At 45.8% G+C, this 20820-nt stretch overlaps 1 protein-coding gene across 3 annotated transcripts in view; it reads right to left on the bottom strand.

Annotated features, from left to right (window-relative positions):
• The window catches only part of GNG7 (G protein subunit gamma 7), a 153261-nt gene that overhangs the window by 102060 nt on the left and 30381 nt on the right, over positions 1 to 20820 (bottom strand). For 2 of the 3 annotated variants that reach the window (XM_066276801.1, XM_066276797.1), the window contains one exon: positions 4123 to 4182. The exons of the other annotated variant lie outside the window; for it this stretch is intronic. The gene's annotated coding sequence lies outside the window, so the exon portion shown is untranslated. The remainder of the gene's footprint in view (positions 1 to 4122; positions 4183 to 20820) is intronic. 3 annotated transcript variants of the gene reach the window in all.

Raw genomic sequence — 20820 nt, 5'->3', positions numbered from 1 at the left:
TTGGTTCCTATTCTACTCAAAGTCTTCCAAAAAATTGAAGAAGAAGCAATACTTCCAAACACATTTTATGAGGCCAACATAACCCTCATACCAAAACCTGGCAAGGATGGCACAAAGAAAGAAAACTACAGACCAATATCTCTAATGAATACAGATGCTAAAATACTAAACAAAATACTGGCAAACCGAATACAACAACATATTAAAAAAATAATACATCATGATCAAGTGGGATTCATCCCAGAATCTCAAGGATGGTTCAACATACGCAAAACGGTTAACGTAATACACCATATCAACAAAACAAAGAACAAAAACCACATGATCTTATCTATAGATGCAGAAAAGGCTTTTGATAAAATACAACACAATTTTATGTTTAAGACTCTCAACAAAATGGGTATAGAAGGAAAATATCTCAACATGATAAAGGCCATACATATATGATAAACCATCAGCCAACATCCTATTAAACGGCATAAAACTGAGGACTTTCTACCTTAAATCAGGAACAAGACAGGGTTGTCCACTCTCTCCGCTCTTATTCAACGTGGTGCTAGAAGTTCTGGCCAGAGCAATCAGACAAGACAAAGAAATAAAAGGCATCCATATCGGAAAAGAAGAAGTAAAGCTATTACTTTTTGCTGATGATATGATCCTATACATCGAAAACTCGAAGGACTCCACAAAAAGATTATTAGAAACAATAAACCAATACAGTAAGGTCGCAGGATACAAAATTAACATACAAAAGTCCATAGCCTTTCTATATGCCAACAATGAAATATTAGAAAACGAACTCAAAAAAATAATCCCCTTCATGATTGCAACAAAAAAAATAAAATACCTAGGAATAAACATAACAAAGAACGTAAAGGACCTATATAATGAAAATTACAAAGCATTGTTAAGGGAAATCGAAAAAGATACAATGAGATGGAAAAATATTCCTTGTTCTTGGATAGGAAGAATAAATATAATCAAAATGGCCATATTACCCAAAGCAATATACAAATGTAATGCAATTCCCATCAAAATCCCTATGAGATTTTTTAAAGAAATGGAACAAAAAATCATCAGATTTATATGGAACTATAAAAAACCCCGAATAGCCAAAACAATCCTAAGGAAAAAGAATGAAGCTGGGGGCATTACAATACCTGACTTTAAACTATATTATAGGGCCACGATAATCAAAACAGCATGGTATTGGCAAAAAAATAGACACTCAGACCAATGGAACAGAATAGAAAGCCCAGAAATAAAACCACATATATACGGTCAAATAATCTTTGATAAAGGGGCCAACAACACACAATGGAGAAAAGAAAGCCTCTTCAACAAATGGTGTTGGGAAAACTGGAAAGCCACATGCAAAAGAATGAAACTCGACTACAGCCTGTCCCCGTGTACTAAAATTAATTCAAAATGGATCAAAGACCTAAATATAAGACCTGAAACAATAAAGTACATAGAAGAAGACATAGGTACTAAAATCATGGACCTGGGTTTTAAAGAACATTTTATGAACTTGACTCCAATGGCAAGAGAAGTGAAGGCAAAGATAAATGAATGGGACTACATCAGAATTAAAAGTTTTTGCTCAGCAAGAGAAACTGATATCAAAATAAACAGACAGCCAACTATATGGGAACTGATATTTTCAAACGACAGCTCAGATAAGGGCCTAATATCCAAAATTTACAAAGAACTCATAAAACTCAACAACAAACAAACAAACAATCCAATAAAAAAATGGGAAGAGGACATGAACAGACACTTCTCCCAGGAAGAGATACAAATGGCCAACAGATATATGAAAAGATGCTCAGCTTCATTAGTTATTAGAGAAATGCAAATCAAAACTACAATGAGATACCACCTCACTCCTGTTAGATTAGCTATTATCAACAAGTCGGGTAATAGCAAATGTTGGAGAGGCTGTGGAGAAAAAGGAACCCTCATTCACTGTTGGTGGGACTGTAAAGTAGTACAACCATTATGGAGGAAAGTATGGTGGTTCCTCAAAAAACTACAAATAGAACTACCTTATGACCCAGCAATCCCTCTACTGGGTATATACCCCAAAACCTCAGAAACATTGATACGTGAAGACACATGTAGCCCCATGTTCATTGCAGCACTGTTCACAGTGGCCAAGACATGGAAACAACCAAAAAGCCCTTCAATAGAAGACTGGATAAAGAAGATGTGGCACATATACACTATGGAATACTACTCAGCCATAAGAAATGATGACATCAGATCATTTACAGCAAAATGGTGGGATCTTGATAACATTATAAGGAGTGAAATAAGCAAATCAGAAAAAAACAAGAACTACACGATTCCATACATTGGTGGAACATAAAAATGAGACTAAGAGACATGGACAAGAGTGTGGTGGTTACCAAGGGTGGGGGGGGAGGGAGGACATGGGAGGGAGGGAGGGAGAGAGTTAGGGGGAGGGGGAGGGGCACAGAGAACTAGATAGAGGGTGGCGGAGGACAATCTGACTTTGGGCGAGGGGTTTGCAACATAATTTGATGACAAAATAACCTAGACATGTTTTCTTTGAATATATGTACCCTGATTTATTAATGTCATCCCATTACCATTAATAAAAATTTATTAAAAAAAAAAATAAGTATACAACTCATAAGATTTTCCTAATGAGTTCTCTTGAGTTGTGTGACGGTCCGCCATGCAGTGCTGGAGCCTTTCCTTTACCCCATCAGATTCCTCATGCTTGTTCACACTGACTCCCTTCCCACTCCGCTCCTGGCAAGCACTACAGGTTTGTTCCTCCTAGAAATTTCAGCCCTGGCCAGGTTGACTGGAGCATCACCTAGAAGCACAGAGGCTGCTGGCTGGTTCAGTCCCTGGTCAGAGCACAGAAAGAAACAGATCATGTTGCTCGCTCTCTCTCCCCCTTTCTCTCCCACTAAAATCAATAAATTAAAAAAAAATTTTTTTTAACTTAAAATTTAAAAAAATTGAAATTTCATCTAACTGGAATCATATAATGTGTTGTCTTTGGGAATGTGCCTTCTTTTCTAACACTTTTTCTTTTATACAAACACCTTGAATTGGAATAGCCAACATCATAAAGACATCAGATTTCCCTCAAGTTTATCAACAAACACAACCCTAATCAAAATTCTATCAGAATTTTTGTTAGAAACCAGAAGTTTATTCTAAAGATCATATAAAACACAAAACTCCATGAGAGTAGCCAAAACATTTATAAAAAAGAAGCAGCACGGAGTGGGGTCTCCCTGCCAGGCAGGAAACATACCAGAGAATCACAGTAATTTCAACAGGCGGTAGCACAGAGCACGTGGCAATCTCTAACTTAGTTTCATGTTATTCCTCTTCTCACATTATAAAAGGCACTGAAAATCCTTTGGGGAATGAGCCCAGAGATAAACAGGAGTTAAAAGAATATGAGCCGAGCCTGACCTGTAGTGGCACAGAGGATAGAGCGTCGACCTGGAACACTGAGGTCACTGGTTCGAAACCCTGCGCTTGCCCAGTCAAGGCACATATGACAAGAAATCAATGAACATTAAAGTGAAGCAACTATGAGTTGATACTTCTATTCCTGCCCCTTCCCCCTCTGTAAAATCAATAAATAAAAACTTTAAAAAAAAAGAACAGTACCTGAGCCTTAGCTTTGCTCCTAACTTATTAAAAAAAAAAAAAGAACCTTCCTAAAGCCACTTGGGTGTTTCCCAGTCTGCCAGGATGGGCGACAGGTTTCAGATGTTTATCATGCTCAGTGACTTAGCTCTGTTCCTGGCAATGATGAAGTTAAGACAGCTGAAAGCAGGCTGGAACAGCTGCATACTCTCTGTCCTGACCCCTTGCTGGGGTGCCCTGGGACCAGCCTATATCCCCCTACTTCATGAGTGACTGGAGCCCAAGAGTAGATGTTCCCTATTGCTCCCATTTGCTCTTGGCAGAAAAGACAAAGCCTCAGGGAACAGACAGGCATGCACAGCAAGAACGCATGCCCCAATGGCAAACCAACCTCTGAACTCTCATCCTGGCTCAGAATGGCCTGCCCAACACCTGCATGAACTGTCAATGTAGAGAAAAGAAAAACATCAAGACACCAACCTGTGTGCAAGACCTGGCTGTCTTCAGTGTCAAGGTTTCAGGAACCAAAACGTCCACTTCCTGGAAGAAAAGTGTAACACTTTAGCTGAGCGTCAAGTGGCCAGAAATTTGGGTGTTACTGTGGGCAGGTGTTCACATCAAAGAGTAAGGAACTAAATAATTAGGTAATGAGAAAAATCACTTTGCGAGTCCTGCTTTTGGGTTATTCTGACAGCATAAATAGGGTGCTTCAAGATGCAGAGAGGGGCCTGACCTGTGGTGGTGTAGTGGATAAAGTATCGACCTGGAACACTGAGGTTGCCAGTTTGAAACCCTGGGCTTGGTGGGTCAAGGCACATATGGGAGTTGATGTTTCTTGCTCCTCCCCTTCTCTCTCTCTCTTCTCTAAAATGTATAAATAAAATCTTAAAAAATATTCCTTCATAAGATGCAGAGAAGGTAGATTTAAAACATTACCCCTGATAAATTTCTACATGTTCAAACACTAAATTAAATTAGATGATTGGGTATTTTCATGACCATTTAGTTTATAAAAAGTGTTTGCCTACATCATTTGAACCTCACAGTACCCTAGGAGGAAGAAGGGGAAACTGAGTCAAAACCCTGCCCCAAAGTGCCGAAAGGGTGACTAACTCACCCAGGTTTGCCTAAGGATTTGTGAGAACTAACTGCATTGTGGGGTCCTGTACAGGGTCCCAAGACAGAAAGAGAGGAAACTAGTGAAATTCGAATAAAGAATGGAGCTGAGTTCACATAAATATACCTATGTTTGTCTCCTGGTTGTCACAAATATACCATGATTATGGAAGACATGACCATTGGAAAATGGAGTGATAGGCAGACAGGAACTCGCTGTACTATATTTTATATTCTTGTGAAAATCTAAAGCAATTCTAGGCCTTGGTCGGTTGGCTCAGCGGTAGAGCGTCGGCCTGGCGTGCAGGAGTCCCGGGTTAGATTCCCGGCCAGGGCACACAGGAGAGGCGCCCATTTGCTTCTCTACCCCTCCCCCTCTCCTTCCTCTCTGTCTCTCTCTTCCCCTCCCGCAGCCAAGGCTCCACTGGAGCAGAGATGGCCCGGGCGCTGGGGATGGCTCTGTGGCCTCTGCTCTGGACGCAACAGAGCAACGCCCCAGATGGGCAGAGCATCGCCCCCTGGTGGGCATGCCGGGTGGATCCGATCGGGCGCATGCGGGAGTCTGTCTGACTGCCTCCCCATTTCCAGCTTCGGAAAAATGAAAAAAAAAAATCTAAAGCAATTCTAAAATAAAAACATATTTAACAAAATAATTCAATAATAAATGTTAAGCGCTGGTTCTTTTCTCTGAGTTCAGGCTAATTGCTGTCAGTAAAAGGCCAGTCTGGAGAATTGAAATTCCCACAGTCACTGGCAGGTGGCACCGCAGCCCCAGGAATGCCCTAAAGCCCTTTGGGGTCCTGGAGCTGCAAGAAACTAATCCAGCAGGATCTGCTATTCCAGACTTCCATTTAGGACAGAAACTGCTGGGCCACTAAGGCAAGAGGAGCACCTGGGGACTGGCCAGCAAAAAACAGTGCTGGAAGGGATAAGAGATGAAAAGGGCTGGAGCAATGTGCCCATGAACCTGGAGGCCAAGGCTTGTCTCAACCTTATAGGAACCATCTATGCATATGATCCTTCAGCTTTTTATTTTTGAATCATTTCAAGATTCACAAGAAATTGCAGAACTAATAAAAAGGAGTCCCAGGCCTCCTCCACCCAGTTCTCCAGACGGCAGTTCCTTACTCAACTAAGGGCCATTATCAAAACCAGGAAATAGTAAATAAATTAGGCACTATTTTTTTAGACAGCCTTACTGAGATATAATTCTCATGCCACACAATTCACCCATTTGAAGTGCATGATTCAGTGGTTGTTAGTATATTCACAAAGTTGTGTGACCACCACCACAATTAAACTTTAGGACATTTTATCATCCTTAAAGGACACCCTGTCTCCATCAACAGTCACTCTTAGTCCCTGGCAACCACTAGCCTACTTCCTGTCTCTGAGGATTTGCCTGTTCTGGACATTTCACATAAATGGAATCATACTGTGTAGCCTTGTGTGTCACTTCTTTCACTGAGCACTGTGAATTCAAGGTTTATCCATGTTGTAATGAGTGTCAGTGCCTTGTTCCTTTCCACGGCTGAGTAATATTCCACTGTGTGGATGGACACGTTGTTTATTCATTATCCACTGATGGATATTTGGGTTGTTTCTACATTTTGGCTGTTGTGAATTGTGATGCTGTGAACATGGGTGTCTTGGGAATTATTTAAAAATGGTTTTTCGCCTGACCACGTGGTGGCACAGTGGATAGAGCTAAGGATCCAGGTTTGAGACTCCAAGATCGCCAGCTTGAGTGAGGGCTCATCTGGTTTGAGCAAGGCTCACCAGCTTGAGCCCAAGGTCGCTGGCTCGAGCAAGGGGTCACTTAGTCTGCTGCAGCCCCCCGGTCAAGGCACATATGAGAAATCAATCAATGAACAACTAAGGAACTGCAATGAAGAACTGATGTTTCTCATCTCTCTCCCTTCCTGTCTATCTGTCCCTATCTGTCCCTCTCTCCTCTGACTCTGTCTCTGCCACACACATACAAAAAAGGTTTTTCACTCTCTGCCCCTCACATCTACTGACCACAAATCTCCCTGTCCCCAGCCCTTTAACAACAGCTGCTGGCTGCTTTCCTTGAGCCCTTGGGCTTGGACTTGAGCAACAAAGTGACCTCTATCCTGCTGCCCTCAGCCCAGACCAGCTTGGGCTAGGGCAGGGCGCAGCTTGGACAAAACACAATCCTGCAGCTCCAGCCACAGGGCCACACAGTGGCAAGCTGTGAGCTCTACCAGCTGGCACCAGGCTGTCCCCATGACCTTCACAGGCTCGCTCACCCAGACAAAATGCTAGACTTTCACTTTGCCATCAGAGTGGACCGCAATCCCTTCAGGAGGGTCAGCAGTGAAAAGAGATGGGGTCTCTCCACAGGACCTGCTAGAAAATTTGCACAGATAGCGAAAAAGTGAAACAGAATGACCCCTGGGCAAAAATTAGTGCAAATTTCAGCCTGACTGGTGGTGGCACAGTGGACAGAGCATCAACCTGAAATGTTGAGATCCCAGGTTCGAAACCCCAAGGTTGCTGGCTCGAGCACAGGGTTGCCAGTTTCAGTGTAGGATCACTGACATGATCCCATGGTGACTGGCTTAAGCCCAATGGTTTCTGGATTGAAGCCCAAGGTCACTGACTTGAACAAGGGGTCACTGACTCGGCTGGAGCCCCTAGTCAAGGCACGTATGAGAAGCAATCAATGAACAACTAAGCCATCAATGAACTACCAGTTGACGCTTCTCATCTTTCCCCCGCCCCCGCTAATTTCAAGACCACAGTAGCAGGGTGCACAGGAGCCTGGAGACTCCACACAGACCCTGCCCTTGCGAATTGCCTACAAGACAGGGTAGATAAACTTACGACACAAATAACGAACAGTCTGGGTAGAAAATCTTAGGTGCTGTGAGGGAGAAATAAATCACCCAAGGAAACGGGGGCATCATTTACCATTGTGGTGATCAGGGATGCCCTTGGGAAGGAATCACTTTACTCTTGCTCTTGGAATACTTCTACAACCTGTTCACAAGCCTTTTTATTTTTATTTTTATTTATTTTTATTTATTTATTTTTATTCATTTTAGAAAGGAGAGAGAGAGAGAGAGAAGGGGGGAGGAGCAGGAAGCATCAACTCCCATATGTGCCTTGACCAGGCAAGCCCAGGGTTTCGAACCGGCGACCTCAGCATTTCTAGGTCGACGCTTTATCCACTGCGCCACCACAGGTCAGGCCTCACATGCCTTTTTAAAAAACTGATATATATATAGAGCCTGACCAGGCGGTGGCGCAATAGATAAAAGTGTTGGATTGGGACGCAGGGGACGCAGAGGACCCAGGTTAGAAACCCCAAGGTCGCCAGCTTGAACACAGGCTCATCCGGCTTGAGTGCGGGATTGCTGGCTTGAGCATGGGATCATAGACATGACCTCATGGTCATTGGCTTGAGTCCAAAGGTCACTGGCTTGAAGCCCAAGGCCACTGGCTTGAGCAAGGGGTTACTCGGTCAGCTGTAGCCCCCCAGTGAAGGCACATATGAACATGTAATCAATGAACAACTAAGGCGAGCAATGAAGAACTGATGCTTCTCATCTCTCTCTCCCTTCCTGTCTGTCCTTATCTCTCTGTCTCTCTTTCACAAAAAAAAATAATATTTTTTGAGATATAATTCATATAATATAAAATTCATCCCTTTAAAGTGTCCAATTCAGCCTGACCAGGCGGTGATGCAGTGGATAGAGCATCGAACTGGGATGCCGAGGACCCAGGTTCGAGACCCCAAGGTCGCCAGCTTGAGTGTGGGCTCATCTGGTTTGAGCAAAAGCTCACCAGCTTGGTCCCAAGGTCACTGGCTCGAGCAAGGGGTTACTCGGTCTGCTGAAGGCCCACGATCAAGGCACATATGAGAAAGCAATCAATGAACAACTAAGGTGTCACAATGCGCAACAAAAAACTAAAGATTGATGCTTCTCATCTCTCCGTTCCTGTCTGTCTGTCCCTGTCTATCCTCTCTGACTCTCTCTGTGTCTCTAAAAAAATAAAAAAGTTTATATATATATATAATATATATATGTAAAGTGTCCAATTCAGTAGCTTTTAGGATATTCACAGGGTGAGTAATCCTCGCATTACATAATCCAAGGACACTGTCACTGCCCCCTGAAGAGATCCTGTGCCCATCAGCATCATATAGGTCAAAGTTGAGTCTCCCCAGGAGAGACAAGATCCCAAATGGCAGGAATCTCCTGTGTTTTGCTTGCATGGCAGTTCCAATAGCTTTCACCGAGCCTGCCCACAGGAGGGGCTCAGTAATTTCAGGGACTAGGTACCATCCAGTTAGTGCTAAGGGAACAGCCTGCGGAGCGGGAGGATGTGGGGCAGACCAGACCGACCCCAGAGCAGCTGGGTGAGGCTGGGCCTGTTCCTGCCCAGAGCCTGAAATGGAACTGACACTTGGAAACCCACTGCATTTCTATGGGCCGGTCACAGGGGCCTGGGCAACGCAGGCTTGGCTAGGAACCAGGCCTGTAATGTGGGCTGGTTCTCAGCTGCAGACTTTAGCTGTGTCATCTGTCACCTTGAAAAAGGAAGACAAAAACCACGATCTCAAACAAACAGCACTGATGCCTTCCTTTGTTAATTTCTTGGTGGTTTCTGTTTTCCTTATAATTTAGAAAGGCCTCAATAGATCTGTCAGATTGTGAGCTAATGTGCCCAAGTGGTGGATGGTGGGCAGGGGCACAAGTAACTACACCCTTAGCTTCCAAACCTGGATTTTCAAAACGAAAAACTAGGGCTGTGAAATTGGCTTAGGGAGATGATGCTGGATCCCTGATAAAGCAAGACAGGCTGGAGGAACAGTCCAGTAAGGAGGTAAGGAACCAGCCCTGACTGACACAGCAAGTCACAACCTACTTCTCTAGATCAGAGCTTCCAGAACTTTTTCAAAGGGCTTTGCACAACTGACACATCTTGTGTACAAATGCTGCCCTCCCTCCCTCTAGAATCCAGGTTCTCCCCCACACACATATGGCTTACATTCGGGGCAATCCTCCTCTGTGGGGGGCCATCCTAGGCATTGTGGGATGCTGCAGCATTCCTAGCTCTACTCACTCAATGCCAGGAGTTCCCAAGGTCATGACAACCACAGATGTCCCCAGATGTAGCCCAGTGTCTCCTGCAGGAAGGGGAGGAGAACACTGCACTACAGCTTCTTGAGCTGCTGTCTCATCTTGAAAGGTGAATGCCTTTCCAGGCAGGACCCTGTTATCGATCACAGGGGCTGGCAGAAGGGCAGGCAAAAGGGCACGCATGGAGAACTGCAGGGCACAGGGGCTGTGGGCTGCACAGGTGGATGGCATGTGGCTCTAACCTGTCAATCTGAAGCTAGGGGCCCCTAGGTAGGTTTTGAGGTATATCTGAGACCCAGGGTTGATTACACTCTCATGGAGCAGCAGAGAACAGACACAACGACCCCTGTCATTCCTGTCGGATATAAATACATTTAAAATTGTGTATTCTCTACTAGTTAAGTTTGGTTCTTGGGGCAGGAGAACAAGGAAGTCATAGATATCACAATGGTTGTGGTCCTGCAGGGACCCCAGAACCTAACAGACACACAAATGTAGGTGCTTTGAGAATCTCCTATGAGGTGGCTGACAGACATGGTTTGTTTTTTTTTTTTCCTTCAGTGAGAGGAGGGGAGGCAGAGACAGGCTCCTGCATGTGCTCTGACTGGGATCCACCTGGCAAGCCCAATAGGGGGCCTGCCCATCTGGGGTGTTGCTCCATTGCTCAGCAGCCAAGCTCTTCTTAGCACCTGAGGCAGAGGCTATGGAGCCATCCTCAGGGCCAACTTGCTCCATCGAGCCATGGCTGGGGGCGGGGGGAAGAGAGAGAGAGAGATGCAAGAGGGGGAGGGGTTGAGAAGCAGACTGGCGCTTCTCCTGTGTGTACTGAACGGGAGTTGAACCAGGACATCCAAGCACCGGGCTGATGCTCTACCACTGAGCCAACTGGCCAGGGCCACTGGTTTCTTATGAGGAAGAAAAACAACAGCATTCGACACTAATTATACGGCAGGAGTCATTGAGGAAAGGTGATGGCACATATGGCACCGTGGGGTCAGGCAGACATGTGCTGAGAGCTGGCAATGGCACTTAGTGCCTGCGTGTTTGATGTTTCATAGTTCATCTTCTCAGCTGAGAAAAAGCAAAGGTTAGGCACCTGGGGATTGAGAAAAAGGCTGAAATCTGACCATGAATGCAAATTTTGTAGCACACAGAAAGTGCTCCTGTAACCCAGAACAAATGGTATAGAGATAAAACTGTTTCCTTCCTGTCTGGTCCCATGGCCTCACCTACTGGTAGTCACATCTTTGTCCAATCCTCTCACCAGAACTGTGATAAGGGCCTGACTCTGGCAAAGGTAGTAAGAGGGTGTCACTTCTGATCCTACGGTTCAGAAGACTGTGACTTCTGCCTGGCTAGTAGACTCAACTGCTGTCCCAGCCTGCACACTGGGATGAAGCAATCAGCCATGCTGGCAAAGTCCGTGTGGCCTCCATCCAGCAGCCAGAGAAAAATTAAGGCCCAGAAGGACTGAATCCAGCTGAGAGCCACAATACTGGGAATTGGCAACTTCTCCCATTGAGCTTTCTGATGAGACCTCAGCCTCAGCTGACACCTTGACTGCAACCAGTGCGAGACCCTGAGAAGAGGACCTGGCCAAACCAACACCCTTATTCCTGACCCACAGACACTGTGAGATACTAAATGTGTTTTGTTTTAAGCCACTACATTTGGGGTGAGTTGTTACACAAATTTAGCTAACTAATAACACAACAGGAGACTACTGAAGTAAATCATTAAATAAAAAGAACCCAATACTTACTGAACATATAAGTGCCAGTCTCTGTGCTAAATGTATATATACATACCTGCTCATTCAATTACAACAACTATTATAATTCACTACTTATGAATGAAGAAATTGAGTCACAAAGAAAGGAATTAAACTGCTCAAGGTTATGTGCAAGCACAGGTAGGACTTTAAGCCAGGCCTATAAGACTCCAGGCATGAATTCCTAATTATTTCCCAGTTCAGGGCCAGCAGATAATAAATGTTACTTAAAGGTAAGAAGATAAAATAGAGCAGTAGTTGGCAAGCTAAGCTCTGGCCATGGGCCAAATCTGGCCCACTGTTTTCTTTTGTAAATAAAGTTTTATTGGCACACAGCCATCCCTCTTATGTTACAATAGAATGGAGTAGCAGTGACAGAGAGCATTCAGCATTTACACTCCAGCCTTTACAGAAAGTCTGATGATCCATGAACTGGAGTTAGATTCCTGAGGGCTTTGAGTGCCATGAAAAAAGAAATCCTAGTTTTCTGAGCAGAGAGTAACATTGCAAAAACAACACTGGTGGCTCTCATGTGCTGGAATCCTCTAGTGGGGAGGTCTTAAACATGAAGCAGTGTCACAATAATTGTTTAATGATGGTCTTCAAAATTAAAAAATAACTGCACTTGCCAAAAAAAAAAAAAGAGAAATAATACAAAGGCACACATATATCAATATTGGCTCATCAGTGGTAACACACCAATGCAAGATGGTAATAATAAAGGGGATGTGTGTGTGCATTTGTGTGTGAAGTGTGTATAAATATGGGAACTCTGTACTTGCTGTTGAATTTTCTTATTATTGATTTTAAATTATTTATTTATGAGAGAGAGAAAGAAACATTGATTTATTGTTCCATTTATTTATGTATTCATTGATTGATTCTTGTATGTGCCTTGACTGGGGATCAAACCTCCGACCTTGGCATATTGAGATAACACTCTAAACAACTTAGCTACCTGGCTAGGGCTATTGAATTTTTCTATAAAACTAAAACTATTCTAAAAAGTAGGCTATTAGCCTGACCAGGCAGTGGCGCAGTAGATGGAGTGTCGAACTGGAATGCGGAGGACCCAGGTTTGAGACCCCGAGGTCGCCAGCTTGAGCGCGGGCTTATTTGTCTTGAGCAAAAAGCTCACCAGCTTGAGGCCCTGGCCGGTTGGCTCAGTGGTAGAGCATCGGCCTGGCATGCAGGAGTCCCGGGTTCGATTCCCGGCCAGGGCACACAGGAGAAGCACCCATCTGCTTCTCCACCCCTCCCCCTCTCCTTCCTCTCTGTCTCTCTCTTCCCCTCCCGCAGCCGAGGCTCCATAGGAGCAAAGATGGCCCGGGTGCTGGGGATGGCTCCTTGGCCTCTGCCCCAGGCGCTAGAGTGGCTCTGGTTGCAACAGAGCGACGCCCTGGAGGGGCAGAGCATCGCCCCCTGGTGGGCGTGCCAGGTGGATCCTGGTCAGGCGCATGCGGGAGTCTGTCTGACTGTCTCTCCCCATTTCCAGCTTCAGAGAAATAAAAATAAATAAATAAATAAATAAATAAATAAATAAATAAATAAATAAAATAAAAAGCTCACCAGCTTGGATCCAAGGTCGCTGGCTCGAGCAAGGGGTTACTCGGTCTGCTGAAGGCCCACGGTCAAGGCACATATGAGAAAGCAATCAATGAACAACTAAGGTGTCACAACGAAAAACTGATGACTGATGCTTCTCATCTCTCTCCGTTCCTGTCTGTCCCTATCTATCCCTCTCTCTGACTTACTCTCTGTCCCTGTAAAAAAAAAAAAAAAAAAAAAAAAGAGGGCCTTGAACAGATGAACTAGGAGTTACATTAAGAACCAACAGAGGCCCTGGCCGGTTGGCTCAGCGGTAGAGCGTCGGCCTAGCGTGCGGAGGACCCGGGTTCGATTCCCGGCCAGGGCACATAGGAGAAGCGCCCATTTGCTTCTCCACCCCTCCGCTGCGCCTTCCTCTCTGTCTCTCTCTTCCCCTCCCGCAGCCAAGGCTCCATTGGAGCAAAAGATGGCCCGGGCGCTGGGGATGGCTCTGTGGCCTCTGCCCCAGGCGCTAGAGTGGCTCTGGTCGCAATATGGCGACACCCAGGAGGGTTGCAACATGGCGACGCCCAGGATGGGCAGAGCATCGCCCCCTGGTGGGCAGAGCGTCGCCCCCTGGTGGGCGTGCCGGGTGGATCCCGGTCGGGCGCATGCGGGAGTCTGTCTGACTGTCTCTCCCTGTTTCCAGCTTCAGAAAATGAAAAAAAAAAAAAAAAAAAAAAAAAAAAAACCAACAGAACCTGACTAGGCAGTGGCGCAGTGGATAGAGCGTCAGACTGGGATGCGGAAGGACCCAGGTTCGAGACTCCGAGGTTGCCAGCTTGAGCGCGGGCTCATCTGGTTTGAGCAAAAAGCTCACCAGCCTCTGGCTCAAGCAAGGGGTTACTCTCGGTCTGCTGAAGGCCCGCAGTCAAGGCATATATGAGAAAGCAATCAATGAACAACTAAGGTGTCGCAATGCGCAACGAAAAACTGATGATTGATGCTTCTCATCTCTCTGTTCCTGTCTGTCTGTCCCTGTCTATCCCTCTCTCTGGCTCTGTAAAAAAAAAAGAACCAACAGAGCCTGGTCTGTGGTGGCACAGTGGATAAAGCATTGACCTGGCCTGATGAGGTGGTGGCGCAGTGGACAGAGCGTCGAACTGGGATGCGGAGGACCCGGGTTCGAGACTCCGAGGTCGTCAGCTTGAGTGCGGGCTCATCTGGTTTGAGCAAAAGCTCACCAGCTTGGACCCAAGGTCGCTGGCTCAAGCAAGGGGTTACTCGGTCTGCTGAAGGACCGCAGTCAAGGCACATATGAGAAAGCAATCAATGAACAACTAAGGTGTCGCAACGAAAAACTGATGATTGATGCTTCTCATCTCTCCGTTCCTGTCTGTCTGTCTCTCTCACTGTCCCTGTTTAAAAAAAAAAAAAAAAAAAAAAAGCACTGACCTGGAGCACTGAGGTTGATGGTGCGAAACCCCAGGCTTTCCTGGTCAAGGTATATATGACAAGCAACTATGCTTCCCACTCCTCCTGCCCACCTTTCTCGCTTTTTCTCTCTCCCCTCTCTCTCTAAACAACCAACCAAGAGAAAAGAAAGGAGAAGGAAGGAAATTAGCAGGGAAGGAAGAAAGAAGGGAGGAGAGAGCCCTCTTAGACCAGATGATTGCTAAGCACTCACATTTTTTACCAACTGATTCCTTCAGTAACTGTATGAACAAGACCCATTTGGTCAGTGCTGGCCAAATGGATTTCCTCCTGTTTCTTCCAGGCTCCTGTGGTGCCCTAACAATACAGTAGATAAGGGTCAAAATTTCCTGACCATTCATGCCTGGATTGACTGACACCAGAGCCATGCCAAGCCCAGGGACCATAGCAGCCCCAGGGGCGGACAGAGAAATGCCCCAACAGAATCATCCCACGATTACTCTAAATCCCATTTAGCTAATGGAAAGCATATGCTGGCTGGTGGCGATGAGCTGACTTCTGTAAGATGGCACAGAGCAGAAGACAAGCTCTCCATTCTCCCATTACTGATGAGATTCTGTGCAATCCAGCCTGAGGCTCAACCCATTCCTCCCACCATTTCTGTTGGGGAGATTCAATTCCTCCCATCACCTGGCCTGAAGCTTACAGTGAGGACCCTCTTCCTCCCTGCGTTCCAATACCAAGTAGAAAGGAGAAGCTGGACACATGTCTCTCATCTACCACCCAATGTCTGTCCTCTAAACTTTGCGGGGAAAAAGATAAAAGAAGCTGAAGTAAGTGGATGAAAGGGATACCAAGGATGGTTCCAGACACTGTAATTCTACCCAAGATGCCCTGGGAATGGCCTGTGCTCAAAAAACCAACAAATGCCATTTCTTGGTGAAATCACTAAATCCATCACTTCACAGAGCATTTCTTTGTGATGGCAGGTGGTGTGCTTTTCTTTTGGGGGAACATGAGGCAAATAAACTAAGGTCCCATTTGACTATTTTCAGAGATAAGGTCATCTGCTGTGCCAGCCAGTCTCCAATGACTTGTCTGAAAGTCATGCTCCTGTGTGGTCTCCTCCCACTCTGTATCATATCTGATCTGTGTGACTAATCACATGTGACAAAGTGATAAGTGTGTCACTGCTGAGGCCAAGTCATGAAAGACACATGGCTTCTGCCTGGCCTGTGGTGGCGCAGTGGATAAAGCATCAACCTGGAATGCTGAGGATGCCGGTTCAAAACCCTGGGCTTACCCAGTCAAGGCACACATGAGAAGCAACCACTACAAGTTGATGCTTCCTATTCCTCCATGTGGAGAGGAGCTGAGACCTCCTATCAGGGAACTATCCTGGAAGTGGCTCCTCCAGCCCATTGAGCCTTCAGATGAGGCAGCCTCTTGAGATTCTCTGAACTCGAGCCACTCAGGTAAGCTGCTGCCAAATTCCTGACCCACAGAAATTGTGGGGTAATAAATGCTCGCTGTTTAAGTTTTGGGGTCATTTGTTACACAGCAATAGACAACTGATACACCTGCATTTGGGCCGATTTACCTGACATTTCCACATGAACATTTAGTCAGGTATTACATTTTTCTAATAGCAAGCACTGAACAGCACTGGAATTTTCATTTTTCTGTTTTTCCAATCTCTATTGCCTGGATCACCTGGGGAGACACAGAGCCAGACAGGACTGGTAAACTCAATGAGAGGAGAGTGGCAGAACAACTAGGGCAAGAAAGTCAAGCCTTTGGGATTTCACAAATTATCAAGACTTCATGCCTGACCCGGGAATTGATGCTTCTCATCTCTCTCCCTTCCTGTCTGTCTGTCCCTATCCGTCCCTCTCTCTGACTCTGTCTCTGTCACACACACACACACACACACACACACAAGACTTCAATGCCAGCACCAAGTTTCTGAAACTGAGCAAATTCACTGCCTCTATCTGCTTTTCCCTGAAGCAAGGTTCCTCTCCTTGGCATTTCAGACCTGGGGGCGGGTCACTTCCTGGGCACTGGAAAGTACTGAGCAGCATACTTGAATCTCATTCATTTGATGCCAGAAGCACCCCTAGTCCTGACAAACACAGATGTCCCCAGACATGCCCCATCGCCCTCTGGGGGCAAGACTGCCCTGGATGAGAACCCCTGCTCTAAACAGACCTTTCATGGCAGGGGCTGCCAGGGACCCAGCAACAGGCAGCTCTCCCCCACCCAGGTTGCAGAGCCCCCCTGAGAACTGAGTGGGTGAACCGGGACATATGAACCCCTTCCCTTCCCACACTGACATCCCACCCGCACGTAGCAGAAGCGCCTCATCTCGCTGGAGGCTGGATATAGAAATAGCTCTGGCTTTTATGCACTCACTGCAGCTATTACCTCAGCCTTCACTCATCACCACGGTAACCATCTAAATATGTCACCCTGACAGCTCTGACCATAAATGAAGGGGGAGGAGAGACTGGGGGACTAGGGAGGGCACCTGGGGGCCAGGGCAGTGAAAAGCCGCTCCAAAGCCACTGATTGCACACTTGATCCCAGGGGTTAAAGGTTTCTGGGGGCCAAGTAGGACTATGTTCTTGGTGCCTTAGAGGCCCAACCCTCCTCTAAGTAACACACAGATGGGGAAGTGGGGGTACGGGTTCCTCTGGTTTACAAGGCCTGACTATTGGGGATTTGTTCTGGTGTCTTCTGTGAACAATTATCAGCCTCAATTTTTTTTCCAAATGATCAACACAGGGACTCTTCCACTTGATACTGCGAGGTCATTCTCTGGGGGCCTGTCCTGGGCACTGTGGCGCCCTGAGCAGCATCCCTAACCCCTACTCAGTGCCAAGAGCACCCCCAGTGTGACAACCACAGATGGCCCCAGATATCACCCATGTCCCTTGAGGACAGGATTACCCCACCATACTAGGCAGTGTCCCCCACCACCCAGAATTGTAATATATGGAGACACAGACAACTGATTTGGCAATTCCAGACAATAAAAAAAGAAAATGTGTACAAACAGATTTCTCTTTCCACTTACAATTACAATAGCTACTTTGAGTCTCACACAGGGGGAGTGGGTGTGGACATATATATATTCTGGCATCAAAGAGGCAGCACGATAGCATATTGTCTGTCTCATCTCCATCACTTTCTGCCTCCCCCATGCCTCAGTTTCCAAATCTATAGCTTGGAGAGGACGGCAGCACCTTCTAGGCAGGTTTGTTTTTTTGACTAAATAAATGAGTATCTATAAAATGCTTAAATTAGTGCCTAACATATTGTTAATAGTACATAATTGCTTTATTATTAAAACTTTGTTATAGGCCCTGGCCAGTTGGCTCAGCGGTAGAGCGTTGGCCTGGCGTGCGGGGTACCCGGGTTCGATTCTCGGCCAGGGCACATAGGAGAAGCGCCCATTTGCTTCTCCACCCCCACCCCCTCCTTCTCTGTCTCTCTCTTCCCCTCCCACAGCCAAGGCTCCATTGGAGCAAAGATGGCCCGGGCGCTGGGGATGGCTCCTTGGCCTCTGCCCCAGGCGCTAGAGTGGCTCTGGTCACGGCAGAGCGACGCCCCGGTGGGGCAGAGCATCGCCCCCTGGTGGGCGTGCCGGGTGGATCCCGGTCAGGCGCATGTGGGAGTCTGTCTGACTGTCTCTCCCCGTTTCCAGCTTCAGAAAAATACAAAAAAAACACAAAAAACAAAAAAACACAATTTTGTTATATAGTTATATATTAACTTACATATTAGAACTTTTTTGTGTGTGTGTGTGGCAGAGACAGAGAGAGCCAGAGAGAGGGACAGATAGAGACATACAGACAGGAAGGAAGAGAGATGAGAAGCATCATTTCTTTGTTGCGGCTCTTTAGTTGTTCATTGATTACTTTCTCATATGTGCCTTGACCAAGGGGCTACAATAGACCGAGTGACCCCTTGCTCAAGCCAGCAACCTTGGGCTCAAGCAGGTGAGCCTTGCTCAAACCAGATGAGCCCGCACTCAAGCTGGCAACCTCGGGGTCTCGAAACTGGGTCCTCCGCATCTCAGTCCGACGCTCTAGCCACTGCGCCACCGCCTGGTCAGGCTAGAACATCTTTATTATATTAGAACTTCCATCACCTGCTTTGTTGACAAGATCAGGGCCCTGCAACGTGTTTCAGTGAAGGGCAAGCAAGTAAATATTTTTGGCTTTGCAGTCACAGTCCCTACAACTCAACTGGGCTGTTATAGACAAATGGGTGTGGACATGTGCCAATAAATCCAGGTAGCCTGGATTCTGCCAATGGGCTGCAGTTTGCAGTCTATGCAAAAACGACAGCCACAAAGGCTTATACCAGGCACCAGTGCAGACACACATTCCTCTCTCATCCTGAAATTAGATCCTGGGTATTAGGAAAAGTTCAAGGCTGCCCATTGCAATCACCTGGCAAAATGACCTTAGGCCATCTAGCAACACAAAACACAACCACAGAAGTGCCCCTTCTTTTAAATTCAGAAGAGAGCTGTTACTTCTCCACCACCTTGAAATATCTTCGTTATTTCATCACCTTGCCTGTCTTCGTTAGTAAATACCTCAAAACCTCATCTCCATCAACTAGCTAGAAAACTGACTATAAAGGGCATCCAAAATATCTAAATCTGTCATCACTAAATGAACAAACAACAAGTGTTGGTGAGGATGGAGAGAAAAGGGAAGCTTGTGCAATTGTTGGTGGGTGGAATTGCAAATTGGTGCAGCCAGTACCGGAAAGAGCATGAAAGTTTCTCAAAAAACTAAAAATAGTGCTGCCAGAAGATCCACCAAGTGCAGTTCTGGGTATTTATCCAAAGAAAAAACATTTCTTCAGAAAGATATGTGGACCACTATGTTCACTGCAGCATCATTTACAAGAGCCAACATATGCTTGAAAGCAACTTAGGTGTCCACAGATAGCTGACTGGATAAAGATGTGATATATACACACAATGGAATTTTACTCGACCATAAAAAAGAATGAAATCTTACCATTTGCAACAACACAGATGGACATAGAGGGCATTATGCTAAGTGAAATAAGGCAGAGAAGAAATGAGCAAACAAAACAGAAACAGGCTCATAGATAGAACCAGCTCATGACTGCCAGAGAGGAGGGGTATGAGGGGATGGGAATAAAGAAAAATAAATAATACCTAAATTTGGTGAGCAAAACTTTCATATCATTCTAAAGAAGATAGTTTATCACCTGCAAAATGCCACCAGTCCCTTATTGTCCATCCCCAGTGGGAGAACTGGTTTCTGCATGTGGAAAATTGGAGAAACTATCACAAGCAGAGGGGCATAAAGAGACACAACAAATGCCACATGAGATACTGGGTGAAGTCCCAGGGCAGAAAAAGAGTGTCGGGAAAACTACAGAAATCTGAATAAAGCATGGACATTAGTTAATAAGAAGTGCCAATATTGGTTTACTTGTTGTGACAAATGCACCAGAGTGATATATGATGTTAACAACAGTGAGGACTGGGTGTGGGGTGTATGGGAACTCTCTGTACTGTCTTCCCAATTTTTCTGTGATTCTAAAACAATTCTAAACTGAAAGTTTATTTAAAAAAAAAGGGGGGAGCGCCAATAGGCAATTAGCTACTTATGCTAGAGAATGCTTTAAAATGTGACTGAGGGAACATGAAGTCCCTATGACAGCATCTAATAATGAAAGGATTATATAAAACCTAGAAAAGAAAGACACTAATAACAGGATATGCTAATGAACAGGGAAGTTTGCTGCTATGAAAGGAACGAGGAGGGGGAGGGGGAGGGATGATAGGTGACTACGTGGTTCCTGTGCCAGCCAAGGTGGCTAAGATCCTTGCTGCTGCAGGAAGCTTCTGGAACACCCAGGTAGATCTGGACAATGGGAAGCATCCACTCAAGAGGCTGTGGCGCCCAGGTGGCACTCAACCAATGCCTGCTGAGTGTGCATGGAAGAGGGCAGTGGTTTTATGGATGGAGAGTTCTGGAAAATAAAGAGTGAAGCAGTGGTCCAAAGTAAAACAGACATCTCCTGGTCCTTGCAAGATAACTTATTAGACACCAGTGTCTTTCTCCTTGCCCTATAGACATTCAGAGCTGCACCGTTCTCTGTGGAGGACTGTCCTGGGCACTGTGTTCATCCCTGGTCCTCATCCACTAGATGCCTGGG

The sequence above is a fragment of the Saccopteryx bilineata genome, chromosome 1, assembly GCF_036850765.1.
Source record: "Saccopteryx bilineata isolate mSacBil1 chromosome 1, mSacBil1_pri_phased_curated, whole genome shotgun sequence".
NCBI classification, from domain to species: domain Eukaryota; kingdom Metazoa; phylum Chordata; class Mammalia; order Chiroptera; family Emballonuridae; genus Saccopteryx; species Saccopteryx bilineata.
The sequence above is the reverse complement of the archived record's forward strand: the minus strand, read 5'-3'. Positions and strand labels throughout refer to the sequence as shown.